Source organism: Oncorhynchus tshawytscha, linkage group LG14 (genome assembly GCF_018296145.1).
Source record: "Oncorhynchus tshawytscha isolate Ot180627B linkage group LG14, Otsh_v2.0, whole genome shotgun sequence".
In the NCBI taxonomy this organism is placed as follows: domain Eukaryota; kingdom Metazoa; phylum Chordata; class Actinopteri; order Salmoniformes; family Salmonidae; genus Oncorhynchus; species Oncorhynchus tshawytscha.
The window spans coordinates 29,451,940-29,474,437 of record NC_056442.1 but is presented as its reverse complement, the minus strand read 5'-3'; the positions used below and the strand labels follow the sequence as shown (position 1 = coordinate 29,474,437).

General features: G+C 42.7%; 1 long non-coding RNA gene across 7 annotated transcripts in view; it reads left to right on the top strand.

Annotated features, from left to right (window-relative positions):
• LOC112266965 overlaps positions 1 to 22,498 on the top strand; it is an 85,056-nt gene that overhangs the window by 45,984 nt on the left and 16,574 nt on the right. For all 7 annotated transcript variants that reach the window (XR_006078827.1, XR_006078831.1, XR_006078826.1 and 4 more), the window contains 6 exons: positions 4,339 to 4,424; positions 7,183 to 7,376; positions 13,859 to 14,014; positions 15,441 to 15,576; positions 15,782 to 15,901; positions 16,103 to 16,254. This is a non-coding gene — a long non-coding RNA (uncharacterized LOC112266965). The remainder of the gene's footprint in view (positions 1 to 4,338; positions 4,425 to 7,182; positions 7,377 to 13,858; positions 14,015 to 15,440; positions 15,577 to 15,781; positions 15,902 to 16,102; positions 16,255 to 22,498) is intronic.

The window sequence follows — 22,498 nt, the reverse complement described above, 5'->3', positions numbered from 1 at the left end:
TCTGTCTCTCTCTCTCTTTCTTTGTCTGTCTCTCTCTTTCTTTGTCTGTATGTCTCTCTCTCTCTTTCTTTGTCTGTATGTCTCTCTCTTTCTTTGTCTGTATGTCTCTCTCTCTCTTTCTTTGTCTGTATGTCTCTCTCTTTCTTTGTCTGTATGTCTCTCTCTTTCTTTGTCTGTATGTCTCTCTCTTTCTTTGTCTGTATGTCTCTCTCTTTCTTTGTCTGTATGTCTCTCTCTTTCTTTGTCTGTATGTCTCTCTCTTTCTTTGTCTGTATGTCTCTCTCTTTCTTTGTCTGTCTCTCTCTCTTTTCTTTGTCTGTATGTCTCTCTCTTTCTTTGTCTGTATGTCTCTCTCTCTCTTTCTTTGTCTGTCTCTCTCTTTCTTTGTCTGTATGTCTCTCTCTCTCTTTCTTTGTCTGTCTCTCTCTCTCTTTCTTTGTCTGTCTCTCTCTCTCTCTCTTTCTTTGTCTGTATGTCTCTCTCTTTCTTTGTCTGCCTCTCTTTCTTTGTCTGTCTCTCTCTCTCTCTCTTTCTTTGTCTGTCTCTCTCTCTCTTTCTTTGTCTGTCTCTCTCTCTCTTTCTTTGTCTGTCTCTCTCTCTTTGTCTGCCTCTCTTTCTTTGTCTGTCTCTCTCTCTCTTTCTTTGTCTGTCTCTCTCTCTCTTTCTTTGTCTGTCTCTCTCTCTCTTTCTTTGTCTGCCTCTCTTTCTTTGTCTGTCTCTCTCTCTCTCTCTTTCTTTGTCTGTCTCTCTCTCTCTTTCTTTGTCTGTCTCTCTCTCTCTCTCTTTCTTTGTCTGTCTCTCTCTTTCTTTGTCTGTCTCTCTCTCGCTTTGTCTGTCTCTCTCTTTCTTTGTCTGTCTCTCTCTTTCTTTGTCTGTCTCTCTCTCTCTTTCTTTGTCTGTCTCTCTCTTTCTTTGTCTGTCTCTCTCTCTCTCTCTTTCTTTGTCTGTCTCTCTCTCTCTTTCTTTGTCTGTCTCTCTCTCTCTCTTTCTTTGTCTGTCTCTCTCTCTCTTTCTTTGTCTGTCTCTCTCTCTTTTCTTTGTCTGTATGTCTCTCTCTTTCTTTGTCTGTCTCTCTCTCTCTTTCTTTGTCTGTATGTCTCTCTCTTTCTTTGTCTGTCTCTCTCTCTCTTTCTTTGTCTGTCTCTCTCTCTCTTTCTTTGTCTGTATGTCTCTCTCTTTCTTTGTCTGTATGTCTCTCTCTTTCTTTGTCTGTCTCTCTCTCTCTTTCTTTGTCTGTCTCTCTCTCTCTTTCTTTGTCTGTCTCTCTCTCTCTTTCTTTGTCTGTATGTCTCTCTCTTTCTTTGTCTGTCTCTCTCTCTTTTCTTTGTCTGTATGTCTCTCTCTTTCTTTGTCTGTCTCTCTCTCTCTCTTTTCTTTGTCTGTCTCTCTCTCTCTTTCTTTGTCTGTATGTCTCTCTCTTTCTTTGTCTGTATGTCTCTCTCTTTCTTTGTCTGTATGTCTCTCTCTTTCTTTGTCTGTATGTCTCTCTCTTTCTTTGTCTGTCTCTCTCTCTCTTTCTTTGTCTGTCTCTCTCTCTCTTTCTTTGTCTGTCTCTCTCTCTTTTCTTTGTCTGTATGTCTCTCTCTTTCTTTGTCTGTCTCTCTCTCTCTTTCTTTGTCTGTATGTCTCTCTCTTTCTTTGTCTGTATGTCTCTCTCTTTCTTTGTCTGTATGTCTCTCTCTTTCTTTGTCTGTCTCTCTCTCTCTTTCTTTGTCTGTCTCTCTCTCTCTTTCTTTGTCTGTATGTCTCTCTCTTTCTTTGTCTGTATGTCTCTCTCTTTCTTTGTCTGTCTCTCTCTCTTTTCTTTGTCTGTCTCTCTCTCTTTTCTTTGTCTGTCTCTCTCTCTCTTTCTTTGTCTGTATGTCTCTCTCTTTCTTTGTCTGTCTCTCTCTCTCTTTCTTTGTCTGTATGTCTCTCTCTTTCTTTGTCTGTATGTCTCTCTCTTTCTTTGTCTGTATGTCTCTCTCTTTCTTTGTCTGTCTCTCTCTCTCTTTCTTTGTCTGTCTCTCTCTCTCTTTCTTTGTCTGTATGTCTCTCTCTTTCTTTGTCTGTATGTCTCTCTCTTTCTTTGTCTGTCTCTCTTCTTTTCTTTGTCTGTCTCTCTCTCTCTTTCTTTGTCTGTCTCTCTCTCTCTTTCTTTGTCTGTATGTCTCTCTCTTTCTTTGTCTGTCTCTCTCTCTCTTTCTTTGTCTGTATGTCTCTCTCTTTCTTTCTTTGTCTGTCTCTCTCTCTCTCTTTCTTTGTCTGTCTCTCTCTCTCTTTCTTTGTCTGTCTCTCTCTTTCTTTGTCTGTCTCTCTCTTTCTTTGTCTGTCTCTCTCTTTCTTTGTCTGTCTCTCTTTTCTTTGTCTGTCTCTCTCTTTCTTTGTCTGTCTCTCTCTTTCTTTGTCTGTCTCTCTCTTTCTTTGTCTGTCTCTCTCTCTCTTTCTTTGTCTGTCTCTCTCTTTCTTTGTCTGTCTCTCTCTCTCTCTCTTTCTTTGTCTGTCTCTCTCTCTCTTTCTTTGTCTGTCTCTCTCTCTCTTTCTTTGTCTGTCTCTCTCTCTCTTTCTTTGTCTGTCTCTCTCTCTCTTTCTTTGTCTGTCTCTCTCTCTCTTTCTTTGTCTGTCTCTCTCTCTCTTTCTTTGTCTGTCTCTCTCTCTCTTTCTTTGTCTGTATGTCTCTCTCTTTCTTTGTCTGTCTCTCTCTCTCTCTTTCTTTGTCTCTCTCTCTCTCTCTTTCTTTGTCTGTCTCTCTCTCTCTTTCTTTGTCTGTCTCTCTCTCTCTCTCTTTCTTTGTCTGTCTCTCTCTCTCTCTCTTTCTTTGTCTGCCTCTCTTTCTTTGTCTGTCTCTCTTTCTTTGTCTGCCTCTCTTTCTTTGTCTGTCTCTCTCTCTCTCTCTTTCTTTGTCTGTCTCTCTCTTTCTTTGTCTGTCTGTCTCTCTCTCTCTTTCTTTGTCTGTCTCTCTCTCTCTTTCTTTGTCTGTCTCTCTCTCTCTTTCTTTGTCTGTCTCTCTCTCTCTTTTTCTTTGTCTGTCTCTCACTCTCTCTCTTTCTTTGTCTGTCTCTCACTCTCTCTCTTTCTTTGTCTGTCTCTCTCTCTCTTTCTTTGTCTGTCTCTCTCTCTCTTTCTTTGTCTGTCTCTCACTCTCTCTCTTTCTTTGTCTGTCTCTCACTCTCTTTCTTTGTCTGTATGTCTCTCTCTTTCTTTGTCTGTCTCTCTTTCTTTGTCTGTCTCTCTCTCTCTCTCTTTCTTTGTCTGTCTCTCACTCTTTCTTTGTCTGTATGTCTCTCTCTTTTTCTTTGTCTGTCTCTCTCTCTCTCTCTTTCTTTGTCTGTCTCTCACTCTCTCTTTTCTTTGTCTGTCTCTCTCTCTCTTTCTTTGTCTGTCTCTCACTCTCTCTTTTCTTTGTCTGTCTCTCTCTCTCTCTTTCTTTGTCTGTCTCTCTCTCTCTTTTTTGTCTGTCTCTCTCTCTACTTTTTGTCTGTCTCTCTCTATCTCTCTGTTTTTTGTCTCTCTCTCTCTCTACTTTTTGTCTGTCTCTCTCTCTCTTTCTTTGTCTGTCTCTCTCTCTCTCTCTTTCTTTGTCTGTCTCTCTCTCTCTCTCTTTCTTTGTCTGTCTCTCTCTCTCTTTCTTTGTCTGTCTCTCTCTCTTTGTCTGTCTCTCTCTCTCTCTCTTTCTTTGTCTGTCTCTCTCTCTCTCTCTTTCTTTGTCTGTCTCTCTTTCTTTGTCTGCCTCTCTTTCTTTGTCTGTCTCTCTCTCTCTCTCTTTCTTTGTCTGTCTCTCTCTCTTTCTTTGTCTGTATGTCTCTCTCTCTCTTTCTTTGTCTGTCTCTCTCTCTCTTTCTTTGTCTGTATGTCTCTCTCTTTCTTTGTCTGTCTCTCTCTCTTTCTTTGTCTGCCTCTCTTTCTTTGTCTGTCTCTCTCTCTCTCTCTTTCTTTGTCTGTCTCTCTCTCTTTGTCTTTGTCTGTATGTCTCTCTCTTTCTTTGTCTGTCTCTCTCTCTCTCTCTTTTCTTTGTCTGTCTCTCTCTTTGTCTCTCTCTTTCTTTGTCTGTCTCTCTCTCTCTTTCTTTGTCTGTCTCTCTCTCTCTTTCTTTGTCTGTCTCTCTCTCTCTCTCTTTCTTTGTCTGTATGTCTCTCTCTTTCTTTGTCTGTATGTCTCTCTCTCGCTTTGTCTGTCTCTCTCTCGCTTTGTCTGTCTCTCTCTCGCTTTGGCTGTCTCTCTCTTTCTTTGTCTGTCTCTCTCTCGCTTTGTCTGTCTCTCTCTCTCGCTTTGTCTGTCTCTCTCTTGCTTTGTCTCTCTCTCTTTCTTTGTCTGTCTCTCTCTCGCTTTGTCTCTCTCTCTCTCTCTGTCTCTCTCTAGTGGTCGTATGCGTTGGAGAAGCCTAACACTGGTCAGCAGACGGCACGCAGCTCACAGGGACCCTCACCAAGAGGAGGACCATGCAGGTAGAACACACAGATCACCCTCACCAAGAGGAGGACCGTGCAGGTAGAACACACAGATCACCCTCATCAAGAGGAGGACCATGTAGGTAGAACACACAGATCACCCTCACCATGAGGAGGACCATGCAGGTAGAACACACAGATCACCCTCATCAAGAGGAGGACCATGCAGCTAGAATACACAGATCACCCTCACCAAGAGGAGGACCATGCAGCTAGAATACACAGATCACCCTCACCAAGAGGAGGACCATGCAGGTAGAACACACAGATCGCCCTCACCAAGAGGAGGACCATGCAGCTAGAATACACAGATCACCCTCACCAAGAGGAGGACCATGCAGGTAGAACACACAGATCGCCCTCACCAAGAGGAAGACCATGCAGGTTGAACACACAGATCACCCTCACCAAGAGGAGGACCATGCAGGTAGAACACACAGATCACCATCACCACGAGGAGGACCATGCAGCTAGAATATACAGATCACCCTCACCAAGAGGTGAACCGTGCAGGTAGAACACACAGTTCACCCTCAACACGAGGAGGACCATGCAGGTAGAACACACAGATCACCCTCACCAAGAGGAGGACCATGCAGGTAGAACACACAGATCGCCCTCACCAAGAGGAGGACCATGCAGGTAGAACACACAGATCACCCTCACCAAGAGGAGGACCATGCAGGTAGAACACACAGATCACCCTCACCACGAGGAGGACCATGCAGCTAGAATATACAGATCACCCTCACCAAGAGGTGAACCGTGCAGGTAGAACACATAGTTCACCCTCAACACGAGGAGGACCATGCAGGTAGAACACACAGGTCACCCTCACCAAGAGGAGGACCATGCAGGTAGAACACAGATCACCCTCACCAAGAGGAGGACCATGCAGGTAGAACACACAGACCACCCTCACCAAGAGGTGAACCATGCAGGTAGAACACAGATCACCCTCATCAAGAGGAGGACCATGCAGGTAGAACACAGATCACCCTCACCACGAGGAGGACCATGCAGGTAGAACACAGATCACCCTCACCAAGAGGAGGACCATGCAGGTAGAATACACAGATCACCCTCACCAAGAGGAGGACCATGCAGGTAGAACACAGATCACCCTCACCAAGAGGAGGACCATGCAGGTAGAACACACAGACCACCCTCACCAAGAGGTGAACCATGCAGGTAGAACACACAGATCACCCTCACCAAGGGGAGGACCATGCAGGCAGAACACACAGATCACCCTCACCAATAGGAGGACCATGCAGGCAGAACACACAGATCACCCTCACCAAGAGGTGAACCATGCAGGTAGAACACACAGATCACCCTCACCAAGAGGAGGACCATGCAGGCAGAACACACAGATCACCCTCACCAAGAGGAGGACCATGCAGGTAGAACACACAGATCACCCTCATCAAGAGGAGGACCATGCAGGCAGAACACACAGATCATCCTCACCAAGAGGAGGACCATGCAGGTAGAACACACAGATCATCCTCACCAAGAGGAGGACCATGCAGGCAGAACACACAGATCACCCTCACCAAGAGGAGGACCATGCAGGCAGAACACACAGATCACCCTCACCAAGAGGAGGACCATGCAGGCAGAACACACAGATCACCCCCACCAAGAGGAGAACCATGCAGATGTTTCGGTTCCTTATGCCGTATGATTGTTTAATCCTCCAGAAAAAGTCTTAATCTTTACTTCACCTAAGAAGCCAAACAGTCCCCGAGCCTAAATGAATTAATGAGACAGCTAACTGAGGGTGAATGGGCCGGTGTGAGAGGCAGACGCAAGTGAGGTGAAGTTAACAGGCTATTTTAAAGGGCCAGACTATTCCCCAGGCCTGGGTACTTGTGGCTATACATTATGCTATAAGCCTCCCAGTGTGGACCAGTGACAATGGCTAGCCTGTATAGCAGCCTCCGTCACAGAGTGTGTTTAAACTTCAGAAACCACAAGGTAGTGTTTACACGCGGTCAACACACCCCCGTGCACACACACTGTAACGGACACACACACGTGGATAAGTGCATACGCACACACACGTGCACTCTCACCATAGACAACCCTCACTGAGCACTGTTTGCGTTAACCAAACAAACCTGTGTCTTCAGCCATTTATTTTCAGGCTTGCAGGGTTTTTTTCTCTCCCTCTCTCTTTTTTAAAAGTGCACATCTGCCAATGGTTTGTGAATCAGGCGGCTAAATTTACCACTTCGCGGTTAAACATTTTTATTCCTGGTTGTTTGGTGAGTAAATTTGGGTTGTTAGTGGGGGTTAAAGAAGGATGATGTTTGAACCGTTAAATAAATACCCACCACACCTTTTACCTGCTGGTGGAAAACCACATTTCATTCATTCATTCACAGGGGAAATGGGGAAGAACATTTTTATCCTAACGAGTGAAAAAAGTAGAAACACACGCGGACGTACGTTTCCACACCAGGCATTTCTGTCCCCTCCTGTCCTATGCTTAGACATGGGCTGTTTCCTGTGTATATCAACAGTTAATCCACTCTGGAGTTTACGTGAGTGCCTCCATACCGACGAAACATCTATGAGTGTCTCAGAAAATAGGTCTTGTGTGTGTATGCTCTAGTCTGTTTGTTACAATTAGTTTGTTAGTATTTCAGATTATTTGTTAGTCAATGTTTGTGGGTCAAGATGTGAGCGACATGTGTGTGTGTGTGTTCCTAAACTGTCCCTCTCTCTCTCTCTATCCATCACCCAGGTGAGGAATGTGGTGAATGATGCGGGGGATGTTCTGGAGTTCAGGGACCAGGTCACCAAAGCCTCTCCGGCCCACGGTCACCTAGTGGTCACCACCTCTCTCCAGTACTATGCCTCCAGTGCTAAGAACTGGAACACACCTCTCATTTTTGACCCGAAGGAGGGGACCGTCAGCCTCATTATACAGGCTGAGAAGTAAGTCTCTCTTTATCCTTGTATCTCATTCTGTCCCTCCTCCATTTCTTAGTCTTTCCCATATTGCCTATCCCTGTTGCACCTATCTCCCTGTTGCGCCGATCTCTGGACCCCCTCTCCTTTTCGTTCCCTCCCTCCCACTCTCTCACTCTGTGTGTGTGTGCGTCTGTGTGTGTGAGTGTGTGTGTTTGTGAGAACTGTGTGTGAGAGTGCGAGTGTGTGCCATTAGCAGAGCAGGTCTGGCTATGGAAGCCTGACTGCAGTGGGGAACAAAGAGATGGACATTTATCATTCTCTCTTCTGGGTTGTTCCACCTCTTAAAGCACCAGAAAGAGGATTTCAACTCCCACCATCTCAGATTGTTCTGAAATAGTTTCTGTTGATAGAAACAGATAAGATGAGCATTCCTGCAACATTACTTTGTTGAAATATAACTTGATCTCTGAGAAATTACGATAATTCATTGCACCCAAATTGTCCATTTTAATTTATAGGATTCATAATATATTAAATAAATATAGTACCTAACATCTGATTTGGACCAAACTTTTTTATAACAATGACTAAGACACGAGGATCCAAAGAAATGGTCAAAAGCCACACTCGGACCCCCCACACCCCACGCCAATCCCACCTCAACAAGGAGGTTATAGCGTCAGCTCTCTGACAAGTAGTATGGAGCTGTGGCTCAGAGTATTGTTTGTTCATCCTATGTAATGTATTCATCCTATGTAATGTATTCATCCTATGTAATGTGTTCATCCTATGTAATGTATTCATCCTATGTAATGTATTCATCCTATGTAATGTATTCATCCTATGTAATGTATTCATCCTAGGTCATGTATTCATGTGTTCATCCTATGTAATGTATTCATCCTATGTAATGTATTCATCCTATGTAATGTGTTCATGTGTTCATCCTATTTAATGTATTCATGTGTTCATCCTATGTAATGTGTTCATCCTATGTAATATATTCATCCTATGTAATGTGTTCATCCTATGTAATGTGTTCATCCCACATAATGTATTCATCCTATGTAATGTGTTCATGTGTTCATCCTATTTAATGTATTAATGTGTTCATCCTATGTAATGTATTCATGTGTTCATCCTATGTAATGTGTTCATGTGTTCATCCTATGTAATGTGTTCATGTGTTCATCCTATGTAATGTATTCATGTGTTCATCCTATGTAATGTATTCATCCTATGTAATGTATTCATCCTATGTAATGTATTCATCCTATGTAATGTAATCATCCTATGTAATGTGTTCATCCTATGTAATGTGTTCATGTGTTCATCCTATGTAATGTGTTCATCCTATGTAATATATTCATCCTATGTAATGTGTTCATCCTATGTAATATATTCATCCTATATAATGTGTTCATCCTATGTAATGTATTCATCCTATGTAATGTGTTCATCCTATGTCATTTGTTCATCCTATGTCATTTGTTCATCCTATGTAATGTGTTCATGTGTTCATCCTATGTAATGTATTCATGTGTTCATCCTATGTAATGTATTCATCCTATGTAATGTATTCATGTGTTCATCCTATATAATGCATTCATCCTATGTAATGTAATCATCCTATGTAATGTGTTCATCCTATGTAATGTGTTCATCCTGTGTAATGTGTTCATCCTATGTAATGTGTACATCCTATGTAATGTGTTCATCCTATGTCATTTGTTCATCCTATGTAATGTGTCCATGTGTTCATCCTATTTAATGTATTCATGTGTTCATCCTATGTAATGTGTTCATCGTGTGTAATGTGTTCATCCTATGTAATGTGTTCATCCTATGTCATGTGTTCATCCTATGTAATGTGTTCATGTGTTCATCCTATGTAATGTGTTCATCCTATGTAATGTGTGTTCATGTGTTCATCCTATGTAATGTGTTCATCCTGTGTAATGTGTTCATCCTATGTAATGTGTTCCCTATGTAATGTGTTCATCCTATGTAATGTGTACATCCTATGTAATGTGTTCATCCTATGTCATTTGTTCATCCTATGTAATGTGTTCATGTGTTCATCCTATTTAATGTATTCATGTGTTCATCCTATGTAATGTATTCATGTGTTCATCCTATGTAATGTGTTCATGTGTTCATCCTATGTAATGGGTTCATGTGTTCATCCTAGGTAATGTATTCATGTGTTCATCCTATGTAATGTATTCATGTGATCATCCTATAATGTATTCATCCTATGTAATTTATTCATGTGTTCATCCTATGTAATGTGTTCATCCCACATAATGTATTCATCCTATGTAATGTGTCCATGTGTTCATCCTATTTAATGTATTCATGTGTTCATCCTATGTAATGTGTTCATCGTGTGTAATGTGTTCATCCTATGTAATGTGTTCATCCTATGTCATGTGTTCATCCTATGTAATGTGTTCATGTGTTCATCCTATGTAATGTGTTCATCCTGTGTAATGTGTTCATCCTATGTAATGTGTTCATCCTATGTAATGTGTTCATCCTATGTAATGTGTACATCCTATGTAATGTGTTCATCCTATGTCATTTGTTCATCCTATGTAATGTGTTCATGTGTTCATCCTATTTAATGTATTCATGTGTTCATCCTATGTAATGTATTCATGTGTTCATCCTATGTAATGTGTTCATGTGTTCATCCTATGTAATGTGTTCATGTGTTCATCCTAGGTAATGTATTCATGTGTTCATCCTATGTAATGTATTCATGTGATCATCCTATAATGTATTCATCCTATGTAATTTATTCATGTGTTCATCCTATGTAATGTGTTCATCCCACATAATGTATTCATCCTATGTAATGTATTCATGTGTTCATCCTATGTAATGTATTCATGTGTTCATCCTATGTAATGTATTCATCCTATGTAATGTATTCATCCTATGTAATGTATTCATGTGTTCATCCTATGTAATGTATTCATGTGTTCATCCTATGTAATGTATTCATGTGTTCATCCTATGTAATGTATTCATCCTATGTAATGTATTCATCCTATGTAATGTAATCATCCTATGTAATGTGTTCATCCTATGTAATGTGTTCATGTGTTCATCCTATGTAATGTGTTCATCCTATGTAATGTAATCATCCTATGTAATGTGTTCATCCTATGTAATGTGTTCATCCTATGTAATATATTCATCCTATGTAATGTGTTCATCCTATGTAATATATTCATCCTATATAATGTGTTCATCCTATGTAATGTATTCATCCTATGTAATGTGTTCATCCTATGTAATGTGTTCATCCTGTCATTTGTTCATCCTATGTCATTTGTTCATCCTATGTAATGTGTTCATCCTGTCATTTGTTCATCCTATGTCATTTGTTCATCCTATGTAATGTGTTCATGTGTTCATCCTATGTAATGTATTCATGTGTTCATCCTATGTAATGTATTCATGTGTTCATCCTATGTAATGTATTCATCCTATGTAATGTAATCATCCTATGTAATGTGTTCATGTGTTCATCCTATGTAATGTATTCATGTGTTCATCCTATAATGTATTCATCCTATGTAATGTATTCATGTGTTCATCCTATGTAATGTGTTCATCCCACATAATGTATTCATCCTATGTAATGTATTCATGTGTTCATCCTATGTAATGTATTCATGTGTTCATCCTATGTAATGTATTCATCCTATGTAATGTGTTCATCCTATGTAATGTATTCATCCTATGTAATGTGTTCATCCTATGTAATGTGTTCATCCTGTGATTTGTTCATCCTATGTCATTTGTTCATCCTATGTAATGTGTTCATGTGTTCATCCTATGTAAAGTATTCATGTGTTCATCCTATGTAATATATTAATGTGTTCATCCTATTTAATGTATTCATCCTATGTAATGTATTCATGTGTTCATCCTATGTAATGTATTCATCCTATGTAATGTATTCATGTGTTCATCCTATGTAATGTATTCATCCTATGTAATGTATTCATCCTATGTAATGTGTTCATCCTATGTAATGTATTCATGTGTTCATCCTATGTAATGTATTCATCCTATGTAATGTATTCATGTGTTCATCCTATGTAATGTATTCATCCTATGTAATGTATTCATCCTATGTAATGTGTTCATCCTATGTAATGTAATCATCCTATGTAATGTGTTCATCCTATGTAATGTGTTCATCCTATGTAATGTAATCATCCTATGTAATTTGTTCATCCTATGTAATGTGTTCATCCTATGTAATGTATTCATGTGTTCATCCTATGTAATGTATTCATCCTATGTAATGCATTCATGTGTTCATCCTATGTAATGTGTTCATCCTATGTAATGTCTTCATGTGTTCATCCTATGTAATGTGTTCATCCTATATAATGTGTTCATCCTATGTAATGTAATCATCCTATGTAATGTAATCATCCTATGTAATGTATTCATCCTATGTAATGTATTCATCCTATGTAATGTAATCATATGTTCATCCTATGTAATGTGTTCATCCTATGTAACGTGTTCATCCTATGTAATGTATTCATCCTATGTAATGTATTCATCCTATGTAATCATCCTATGTAATGTATTCATCCTATGTAATGTAATCATCCTATGTAATGTAATCATCCTATGTAATGTGTTCATCCTATGTAATGTGTTCATCCTGTGTAATGTATTCATCCTATGTAATGTAATCATCCTATGTAATGTGTTCATCCTATGTAATGTGTTCATCCTATGTAATGTATTCATGTGTTCATCCTATGTAATGTATTCATCCTATGTAATGTATTCATGTGTTCATCCTATGTAATGTGTTCATCCTATGTAATGTATTCATGTGTTCATCCTATGTAATGTATTCATCCTATGTAATGTATTCATGTGTTCATCCTATGTAATGTAATCATCCTATGTAATGTGTTCATCCTATGTAATGTGTTCATCCTATGTAATGTGTTCATGTGTTCATCCTATGTAATGTGTTCATCCTATGTAATGTAATCATCCTATGTAATGTGTTCATCCTATGTAATGTGTTCATGTGTTCATCCTATGTAATGTGTTCATCCTATGTAATGTGTTCATCCTATGTAATGTAATCATCCTATGTAATGTGTGCATGTGTTCATCCTATGTAATGTGTTCATCCTATGTAATGTGTTCATATGTTCATCCTATGTAATGTGTTCATCCTATGTAATGTGTTCATATGTTCATCCTATGTAATGTGTTCATCCTATGTAATGTGTTCATCCTATGTAATGTGTTCATGTGTTCATCCTATGTAATGTGTTCATGTCTTCATCCTATGTAATGTGTTCATCCTATGTAATGTGTTCATCCTATGTAATGTATTCATCCTATGTAATGTATTCATCCTATGTAATGTGTTCATGTGTTCATCCTATGTAATGTGTTCATCCTATGTAATGTATTCATCCTATGTAATGTATTCATCCTATGTAATGTGTTCATGTGTTCATCCTATGTAATGTATTCATCCTATTTAATGTGTTCATGTGTTCATCCTATGTAATGTGTTCTTGTGTTCATCCTATGTAATGTATTCATCCTATGTAATGTATTCCCAGTAAGTATGAAATTGTTTTTTTCCTTGTTCAGAGAAATTAGTCATTGAAATTGTTACGTCCCATCATCCTACATCCTGATATTACCAGGTTCTGACCACTAGATGGTGAATTTACAAAATGATATATTGATTTCCACAACCTGTAAGCAGTCTATGGACAAGTATTGACAGCAATCCAAATCATCCTAATGTTAAAAAAAATGGATTGTGTAACTCAATGATGTTACCTATAGATGATTTGGATATGAAGCACAAAAATGCTACTATAGATGCCATTGACTTATTTTGGATTTATGCCACTAATGCTAAAAGTTAGCATTTGAAACAGTTGCCAGGTAAACAAAACCTAATATGCTTTCATACCTTGTCCATAGACTGCTTACAGGGTAAGTGTAACAATATAGCTTCCGTCCCTCTCCTCGCCCCTACCTGGACTCGAACCAGGGACCCTCTCCTCAGCACACATCAACAACCTCCCACCAAGCATCGTTACCCATCGCCCTTACAGAGCAAAGGGAACAACTACTTCAAGGTCTCAGAGCGAGTGACTTCACCGATTGAAACGCTATTAGCACGCACCCCCGCTAACTAGCTTCCCATTACACAAATGAACTTGATAGACCCCTGACAAATACACTGAATGAATATATCAATCAAATTAACAGACTCCCTCTTATTTATTTGGTGAGATTTTTGTAATATCTTGGCTCCATCTTGCGGTTTGTTACTCTCTTCTCCTTTCACTCTCCTCTTTGTTGCGCCCTCCTTTCTCTCACTCGTTCTCTTCTCCATCCCTAACCCTGCTTTCTATCACCCCACCCCATCTTTATCTCTCTATCCTTCCCTTTCTCCTCTTTGTTTTGGCTCCTCTCTGTCTCAGACACTTCCTGTTGGACGGGGGTCTATGTGTTCTCCTACGAGGGCCGTCTCATCTCTACGCCCAGATTCCCCGGCATGAGAACGGACATCCTCAATGCCCAGTCAGTCTCCCTTAGCAACGCCACCATCGCCATCCGGGACAAGAGCGATGAGAAGGGTGAGTGGAAGGCCAGCCGAGCTGTCCCTTCACTACTACAATACTAAACTTTGTTGTCCACAAAGCAGGGCGAGATTTGCCTTTGGCTTTTTTACTCAATGACATTTACAGCCGTTAAACACATTGAAACATCGGGAGCACTTTGTCAACAAGAGGATTACACTTCACCAGGAGATAAAACACTGGAGAAATGACTTTAGCAGGACTGGAACAATGACCATTTGTCATCATTATCCTGCTCGCTCTGTCCTCCGTCCTCTCCTCTCTTCTTTTTCTCAAATCATCTCTCTGTTTGGTGCCCTGACGGGGAAAGCCCTGGGTGAAGGGAAGCCCCTGACTGACAAGCTGGGTGATTCACCAACCAACACACACCAACAGTCAGTCACAGCACACATTACACACTCCTGTTAGTGTGCACACACTGACATGAGAAGACTGTGCATATCTCCACGTGCTTACGTCTTAATCCATACTGTTACATTGAGCAACCTGTTATGATTGGGGGAGGGTAAGCCGATCCTAGATCTGTGCCTCAGGGTAGCTATAGGTTCGAGTGCCCCCAACAGGCCAGGGTGAAAAGGTCAGGGAGCCATGGAGAGAAGACAGAGAGAAGAATTAGTGGTGTTGAGGGGAAAGAAGAAACTTCATAGTTAAGAGGGAGACATACAGCCTGTGTGGAAATTGGAGTGAGTGCATGTGTGTGAGAAAGAGATGGAGAGAAAGGGGGAGGGTTATGGAGGAAGAACAGGACTGAAAGGGATTAAGATAGAGGGAGTGAATTAGAGAGAGAGAAAAGGAGGAGAAGTGGCCAGGATCAGTAGTTACTGTCTCTGCCAGCACTCCACAGCTCCAAGACAGAGGAGCACTGCACTGGAGCCAGCTGGCTCTGAAACACACGCACACACACACAGTCACACACATGCATATACACCCCTGTTGGGGAGTATGGGCCAGGAGCTGTAGGGTCAGACTGCTGGCACCCCCTTCCACTCTCTTGCCTCCCCCATTTCTCCCTCTTGTCTCCCCTTTCCTCCACCTCTTCCCTCTGAGTTGAGTCTCTTCCCTCTGATCTGGCCTCAATTGTTCCCTCCTAGTCCTCCTGTGTACTCAGGGCTGTACTGGGGACTAGAGAGTGTGGAGGACGAGAGGAGGTGGCCTGTGATTTGGGTGATCATGTGTTGAGAAGAGATGTGTATCAAAAGACACTATTGTAAGTGTATGTGTTATGGGGACTGGTGGGGTTTGACACTGGTGGTTCAGTTTGCCCTGCTTATGTGAACCAGGCCTCTCTCACACAACTTTCTGCCTCCCATTTCAGTGTGTGTGTGTGTGTGTGTGTGTGTGTGTGTGTGTGTGTGTGTGTGTGTGTGTGTGTGTGTGTGTGTGTGTGTGTGTGTGTGTGTGTGTGTGTGTGTGTGCGTTCCAGATGGAGGTGGTGGAGATAGGTCTGGACCAGTGTGGCCCGTCCAGCGAGAGGAAGATCGCAGTCATAGACAAGAACCGTGACCTGTACCTGACCGCTGTGCATCGCCTCTACAGAGAACACAACATCTGCAAGATAGGTAGGAGAGAGGGAAAGAGAGAAAGGGAGGGGGAGATAGATTTCAAACTGCTTTGTGTTGTTAAGCACCTAAAGCCTACCAGATAGATCTTTCTAACCATAACCCACATGCACTATGGTCTACACACCATGTGGTAGAGCTTATAGTTAGTTATTCTGAGTGTAGTCAATAAGAGTGTGTTGTCTGTCTCTATCCTGCTCAATAGGTTCACACCATGTCCTAGAATGACTCCGCTAACATCCTGTGTGGTATTCAGGACACACAGTTCACTGTGTGGCACTATCCCGGTGCGGTCTTCACTGGACCTGCTGGCTAAAACACTCAGGTAACATGTGCGCACACACACACACACACACACAGAGAAATCAGTTCCCCATTATCGGAAATAAAAGGTACTGCTTCATCTGAAATGTTTTCATGTTGTGGTAAAGTTGTTTAGAAGAGATTCCTGAGTGGCTGCCCTTCGGCTGAGTGGCTGTGTGTACAGAATGTATTTTTATATCTGTCGGTCTGTCCCCCTCCACAGTGAGTTCAGCCGTGCGGCCCACATCCTGAACTATGTGGGGACCCAGGTGACGGCTCGTTGGTGTACAGCAGCTTACCTACACCACCGTGCTGCATGAGTACAGCGCCTACTTTCGCTGGGAGGACGCACTGCGCCTCTGCCGCTTTGCCAAGGTAACACACACCTGACAGGAGAGGGGACATTCTCGTGGGGACATTCTATGGTGACTCCCTGGTCCGGTGCAGAATGAGTCTGATCTGTATAGAGCAGAGCACACATCATATTCAACACCTAATACTGTACAAAACACATCTTTAAAAAACTCTTAACATTATGTTGAAAATAGAATAATGGTGTGAAATAATCCAGGGCCAGATGGCTAACACCAGGCCTGCTGTCTCCCTGGCCCTGCCCCTACCCTACCCAGGAGTGGAGGGCTGCTGTCTCCCTGGCCCTGCCCCTACCCTACCCAGGAGTGGAGGGCTGCTGTCTCCCTGTCCCTGTCCCTACCCTACCCAGGAGTGGAGGCCTGCTGTCTCCCTGCCCCTACCCTACCCAGGAGTGGAGGCCTGCTGTCTCCCTGGCCCTGCCCCTACCCTACCCAGGAGTGGAGGGCTGCTGTCTCCCTGGCCCTGCCCCTACCCTACCCAGGAGTGGAGGCCTGCTGTCTCCCTGGCCCTGCCCCTCCCCTACCCAGGAGTGGAGGGCTGCTGTCTCCCTGGCCCTGCCCTACCCAGGAGTGGAGGGCTGCTGTCTCCCTGGCCCTGCCCCTACCCTACCCAGGAATGGAGGGCTGCTGTCTCCCTGGCCCTGCCCCTACCCTACCCAGGAGTGGAGGGCTGCTGTCTCCCTGGCCCTGCCCCTACCCTACCCAGGAGTGGAGGGCTGCTCTGAGCCATGAGCTCTGAGCCCTCTCTAAAAGCCAGTTATTTATGATAAATGGTGTAATTAGCGGCCTGTAATTGCTAGCACATTGTGGGTTGCAGCAGAGCAAAGCAGGGCCAGAGGGACCACAGAACCAGAGCCCTGGCCCCAGGGGAAACACTCAGCCCCCGAGAGGGGCCACGCGGGCTAGGGGGCCACAGATCAGTGAATGTGATTTCTCCTTATGGGTTGCCCCCACCATAGCGTGGTAACAACTGGCAGCGTGGGAACTCACTGTCACCCTTTGGAAGTGGGGTGTGTGTGTGTATCTCAATGTCTTGTCTCAGGTCTCAGTGTGTCAAATTTCTTTCCTCATTTCTGTGTGGTCTGTTCTATTGTCTCATGTCGGTCTTGTTGTCTCGTGTCTGTCCGGTTCTCTCGTGCCTGTCCGATTGTTTATTCAAATAAAATTGTATTTATCACATGCGCCGAATACAACAGGTGTAGTAGACCTTACAGTGAAATGTTTACTTACAAGACCCTAACCAACAAAGCAGTTTTAAGAAAGTACTTTTTTTTAAAGTAAGAGATAAGAATAACAAATAAATAAAGAGCAGCAGTAAATAACATTAGCGGGGCTATATACAGGGGGTACCGGTACAGAGTCAATGTGTGGAGGCACCTGTGTCGAGGTAATTATGTACATGTAGGTAGAGTTATTAAAGTGACTATGCATAGATAATAACAGAGAGTAGCAGCAGCATAGAAGTGGGGGAGGCAATGAGTCTGGGTAGGCATTTGATTAGCTGTTCAGGAGTCTTCTGGCTTGGGGGTAGAAGCTGTTTATAAGCCTCTTGGACCTAGACTTGGCGCTCCAGTACAGCTTGCTGTGCTGTAGCAGAGAGAACAGTCTATGACTAGGGTGGCTGGAGTCTTTGACAATTTTTAGGACGTTCATCTGACACCGCCTAGTATAGAGGTCCTGGATGGCAGGAAGCTTGGCCTCGGTGATGTACTGGGCCCTACGCACTACCTTCTGTAGTGCCTTGCGGTTGGAGGCAGAGCAGTTGCCATTCCAGGCAGTGAAGCAACCCGTCAGGATGCTCTTGATGGTGCAGCTTTAAAACCTTTTAAGGATCTGAGGACCCATGCCAAATCTTTTCAGTCTCCTGAGGCGGAATAGGTTTTGTCGTGCCCTCTTCACGACTGTCTTGGTGTGCTTGGACCATGTTAGTTTGTTGGTGATGTGGACGCCAAGGAACTTGAAGCGCTCAACCTGCTCCACTACAACCCTGTCGATGAGAACGGGGGTGTGCTCGGTCCTCCTTTTCCTGTAGTCCACTATCATCTCCTTAGTCTTGATCACTTTGAGGGAGAGGTTGTTATGCTTGCACCCCACTGTCAGGTCTCTGACCTCCTCCCGAAAGGCCTTATTGTTGTCGGTGATCAGGCTGTTGTGTCATCGGCAAACTTAATGATGGTGTTGGAGTCGTGCCTGGCAGTGCAGTCATGAGTGAACAGGGAGTACAGGAGCGGACTGAGCACGCACCCCTGTGCGGATGTGTTGTTTTCTAACCTTACCACCTGGGGGCAGTTCGTCAGGAAGTCCAGGATCCAGTTGCAGAGGGAGGTGTTTAGGGGTGAAAGGACAGTGTGGAGTGCAATAGAGATTGCATCATCTGTGGATTTGTTGGTGCGGTATGCAAATTGGAGTTGGTCTAGGATTTCTGGGATAATGGTGTTGATGTGAGCCATGACCAGCCTTTCAAAGCATTTCATGGCTAGAGGCGTGAGTGCTACAGGTCGGTATTCATTTAGGCAGGTTACCTTCGTGTTTTTGGGCACAGGGACTATGGTGGTCTGCTTGAAACATGTTGGTATTCCAGACTCAGACAGGGAGAGGTTGAAAATGTCAGTGAAGACACTTGCCAGTTGGTCAGCGCATGCTCGGAGTACACGTCCTGGTAATCCGTCTGACCCTGTGGCCTTGTTGACCTGTTTAAAGGTCTTTCTCACATGGGCTGCGGATAGCGTGATCACACAGTTGTCTGGAACAGCTGATGCTTTCATGCATGTTTCAGTGTTACTTGCCTCGAAGCGAGCAAAGTTATTTAGCTTGTCTAGTAGGCTTGTGTCACTGGGCAGTGCTCGGCTGTGCTTCCCTTTGTAGTCTGTAATAGTTTGCAAGCCCTGCCACAGCCGACGAGTGTCGGAGCCGGTGTAGTACGATTCAATCTTAGTCCTGTATTGACGCTTTGCCTGTTTGATGGTTCGTCGGAGGGCATAGCGGGATTTCTTGTAAGCTTCCGGGTTAGAGTCTCGTTCCTTGAAAGCGGCAGCGCTACCCTTTAGCTCAGTGCGAATGTTGCCTGTAATCCATGGCTTCTGGTTTGGGTATGTACGTACAGTCGCTATGGGGACGACGTGCTCGATGCACTTATTGATAAAGCCAGTGACTGATGTGGTGTACTAGTCAATGCCATCGGAAGAATCCCGGAACATATTCCAGTCTATGCTCGCAAAACAGTCCTGTAGTTTAGCATCTGCTTCATCTGACCACTTTTTTATAGACCGAGTTACTGGTGCTTCCTGCTTAAATTTGAGCTTGTAAGCAGGAATCAGGAGGATAGAATTATGGTCAGATTTGCCAAATGGAGGGCGAGGGAGAGCTTTGTAAGCGTCTCTGTGTGTGGAGTGTAGGTGGTCTAGAGTTTTTTTCCCCTCTGGTTGCACATTTAACATGCTGATAAAAATGAGGTAAAACTGATTCAAGTTTCCCTGCATTAAAGTCCCCCGGCAACTAGGAGCGTCACCTCTGGATGAGCATTTTCCTGTTTTCTTATGGCGGTAGACAGCTGACTGAGTGCAGTTTTAGTGCCAGCATCGGTTTGTGGTGGTATGTAGACAGCTACGGAAAATACAGAAACTCTCTAGGTAGATAGTGTGGTCTACAGCTTATCATGAGATACTCTTCCTCAGGTGAGCAAAACCTTGAGACTTCTTTAGATATCGTGCACCAGCTGCCGTTTAAATATATGCATCGCCCCCCGCCCCGTGTCTTACCAGAGGCTGCTGTTCTATCCTGCCGATAGGGTGTATAACCCGCCCGCTGTATGTTATTAATGTCGTCGTTCAGCCACAACTCAGTGAAACATAAGATATGACAGTTTTTAATGTCCCGTTGGTAGAACATACATGCTTTCAGTTCATCCCATTTATTTTCTAGCGATTGAACGTTAGCTAGCAGGACGGATGGCAAAGGCAGATTAGCTACTCGTCGCCTGATCCTCACAAGGCACCCTGATCTCTTTCTGCGAAATCTTTGTTTCCTTCTTGAGCAAATTACGTGGATGAGGGCCTGTTTGGGTGTTTGTAGTATATCCTCCCCATCCGACGTATTAAAGAAAAACTCTTTGTCCAATTCGAGGTGAGTAATCGCTGTTCTGATGTCCAGAAGCTCTTTTTGGTCATAAGAGACGGTAGCAGCAACGTTACGGGGCGGCAGGTAGACTAGTGGTTAGAGCGTTGGGCCAGTAACTGAAAGATTGATAGATCGAATCCCTGAGCTGACAATGTACAAATCTTTCATTCTGCTCCTGAACAAGGCAGTTAACCCACTGTTCCTAGGCCGTCATTGTAAATAAGAATTTGTTCTTAACCTCTCTGCGCACAGAACCCGTTAGCGGGATGAAATTCGACAACATACGGTGATTGCTACATTAATAGTCATATTAAACATTCATGAAAATACAAGTGTCTCACGTTTTGAAAGCCTAGAATCTTGCTAATCCAACTGCGTTGTCAGATTTTTAAAAAGGATTTACTGCGAAAGAATACGATGCGATTATCTGAGGATAGAGCACCATAAAAAACAACTATTTCAACCAGCCCAGGCGTAACAAAATCACAAACTGCAATAAAATAAATGGTTTACCTTTGACAATCTTCCTCTGTTTGCAATCCCAATGCTAATTGTTACACAATGAATGGTCTTTTGTTTGATAAAATCTATTTTTATAGCCTAACACGAAACATTTTGTGAACCGTTTGTGTCGTGAATTCCGTCTCATTCCATTTGACGACACATTCGATGTAAATACACACACAAAATGTGACTTTTCCAGTCATGTTTGGTTTCATTACAATCAACTGGTTTGTTTGTAACACAACCAAAAAGATGGGTCATTTCGCGGGACGTATTGACTGAAAGAAACCGACAACAAGTAATGACATCATTGTGCACCAATGATATGACTGCTGTTTCGTTGATTGGCTGTATTTTAACCCAATGACCACGGATCGTCTTGAAATCTAGCTGGGTAGATAGCCAATGAGCTGAGGTAAACGGCAATATGTAATGTTTATGTGTTGGAAGACCAACTTGTGTCGTAAAGAGGGTCATTCGCCATTGAAGTTTCATACCGGAAGGACCAAAGCATGTTACGCACAGCGTTGTTTTGGTAAAGTGCATCTTCAGCTGTTTATATATCAATCAGTAAGTCAGGGAAATGTAAATCTAAGTCTAGATATACAGATGTACACACAATTTTAGAAGAAATTGATCAGGAAAATGAGACAGAGATTGTTGGAGGACGATTAATTTAGCGATTCCCAAATGGAGGAATATTTTTTGAACGGAGAGGACATCGTTTTGGACTGGTAAGTTTTTCTCATGCCAATGCCGTTGTTTGAAATTAATAATATGAAATATTATTTGTGAAATTAAATAGCCTATTTGAAGCTGTTGAGGGGAGGGCAAGTCCACAGCAATGGCCAAAGTGAAATGGAGACAGTAGATACAGCTGGTCTGTTACAATATAATAAAGACAGTAGATCTAGCTGGTCTGTCATAATATAATAGAGACAGTAGATCTAGCTGAAATGTCATAATATAAATGAGACAGTAGATCTAGCAGCTCTATAATAATATATTCAACCTTATGTTCCCTGTACTCTATATATATCTGTTTATTATACCTGTTCTCGTGGGCTCATATGTGAAACTATTCTAACTGAACATTTTCTTACACAGTGACACTGACTCCGAATGGGAGCCCCCAGTGCCAAGGTGTCCATCCCCCACTGAAGCTGGTTCATCCAGCTCCTGCCACAAGTGGTGTTCATCTGCCCAAATGTATTTCTACAGGCATGGATGTGCCTCCGGGCCAAAATAGCACAGCATGGAGGCGTAGCTGTGTTCTTTGCAAAATGAAGACCCCCATCACCTGCACCACATGCTTGGTGACCCTCTGCTTTACAGCAGAAAGAGACTGCTATGGCACATGGCATCAGCAGCACAATATTGTGTAGAGGACTGAGGGTCTTCCAAATATTGAAAGTGTTATTTTGTAAATGTATATATATTTTTTTCATGTCTTTTCTCAATTTTTTGGTGGGGGGGTGTTAGAATACCATTTTGGTATTTTGTATATAGTTATTCCATTCAAAATGTATAACTTCACCAATTTGGCCACTTGGGGACATTTGGGCTACTTGTGTGGGACACCTGGGTGACTTCATGATAAATGTCATGTAGCACACTCATTTTGGAAG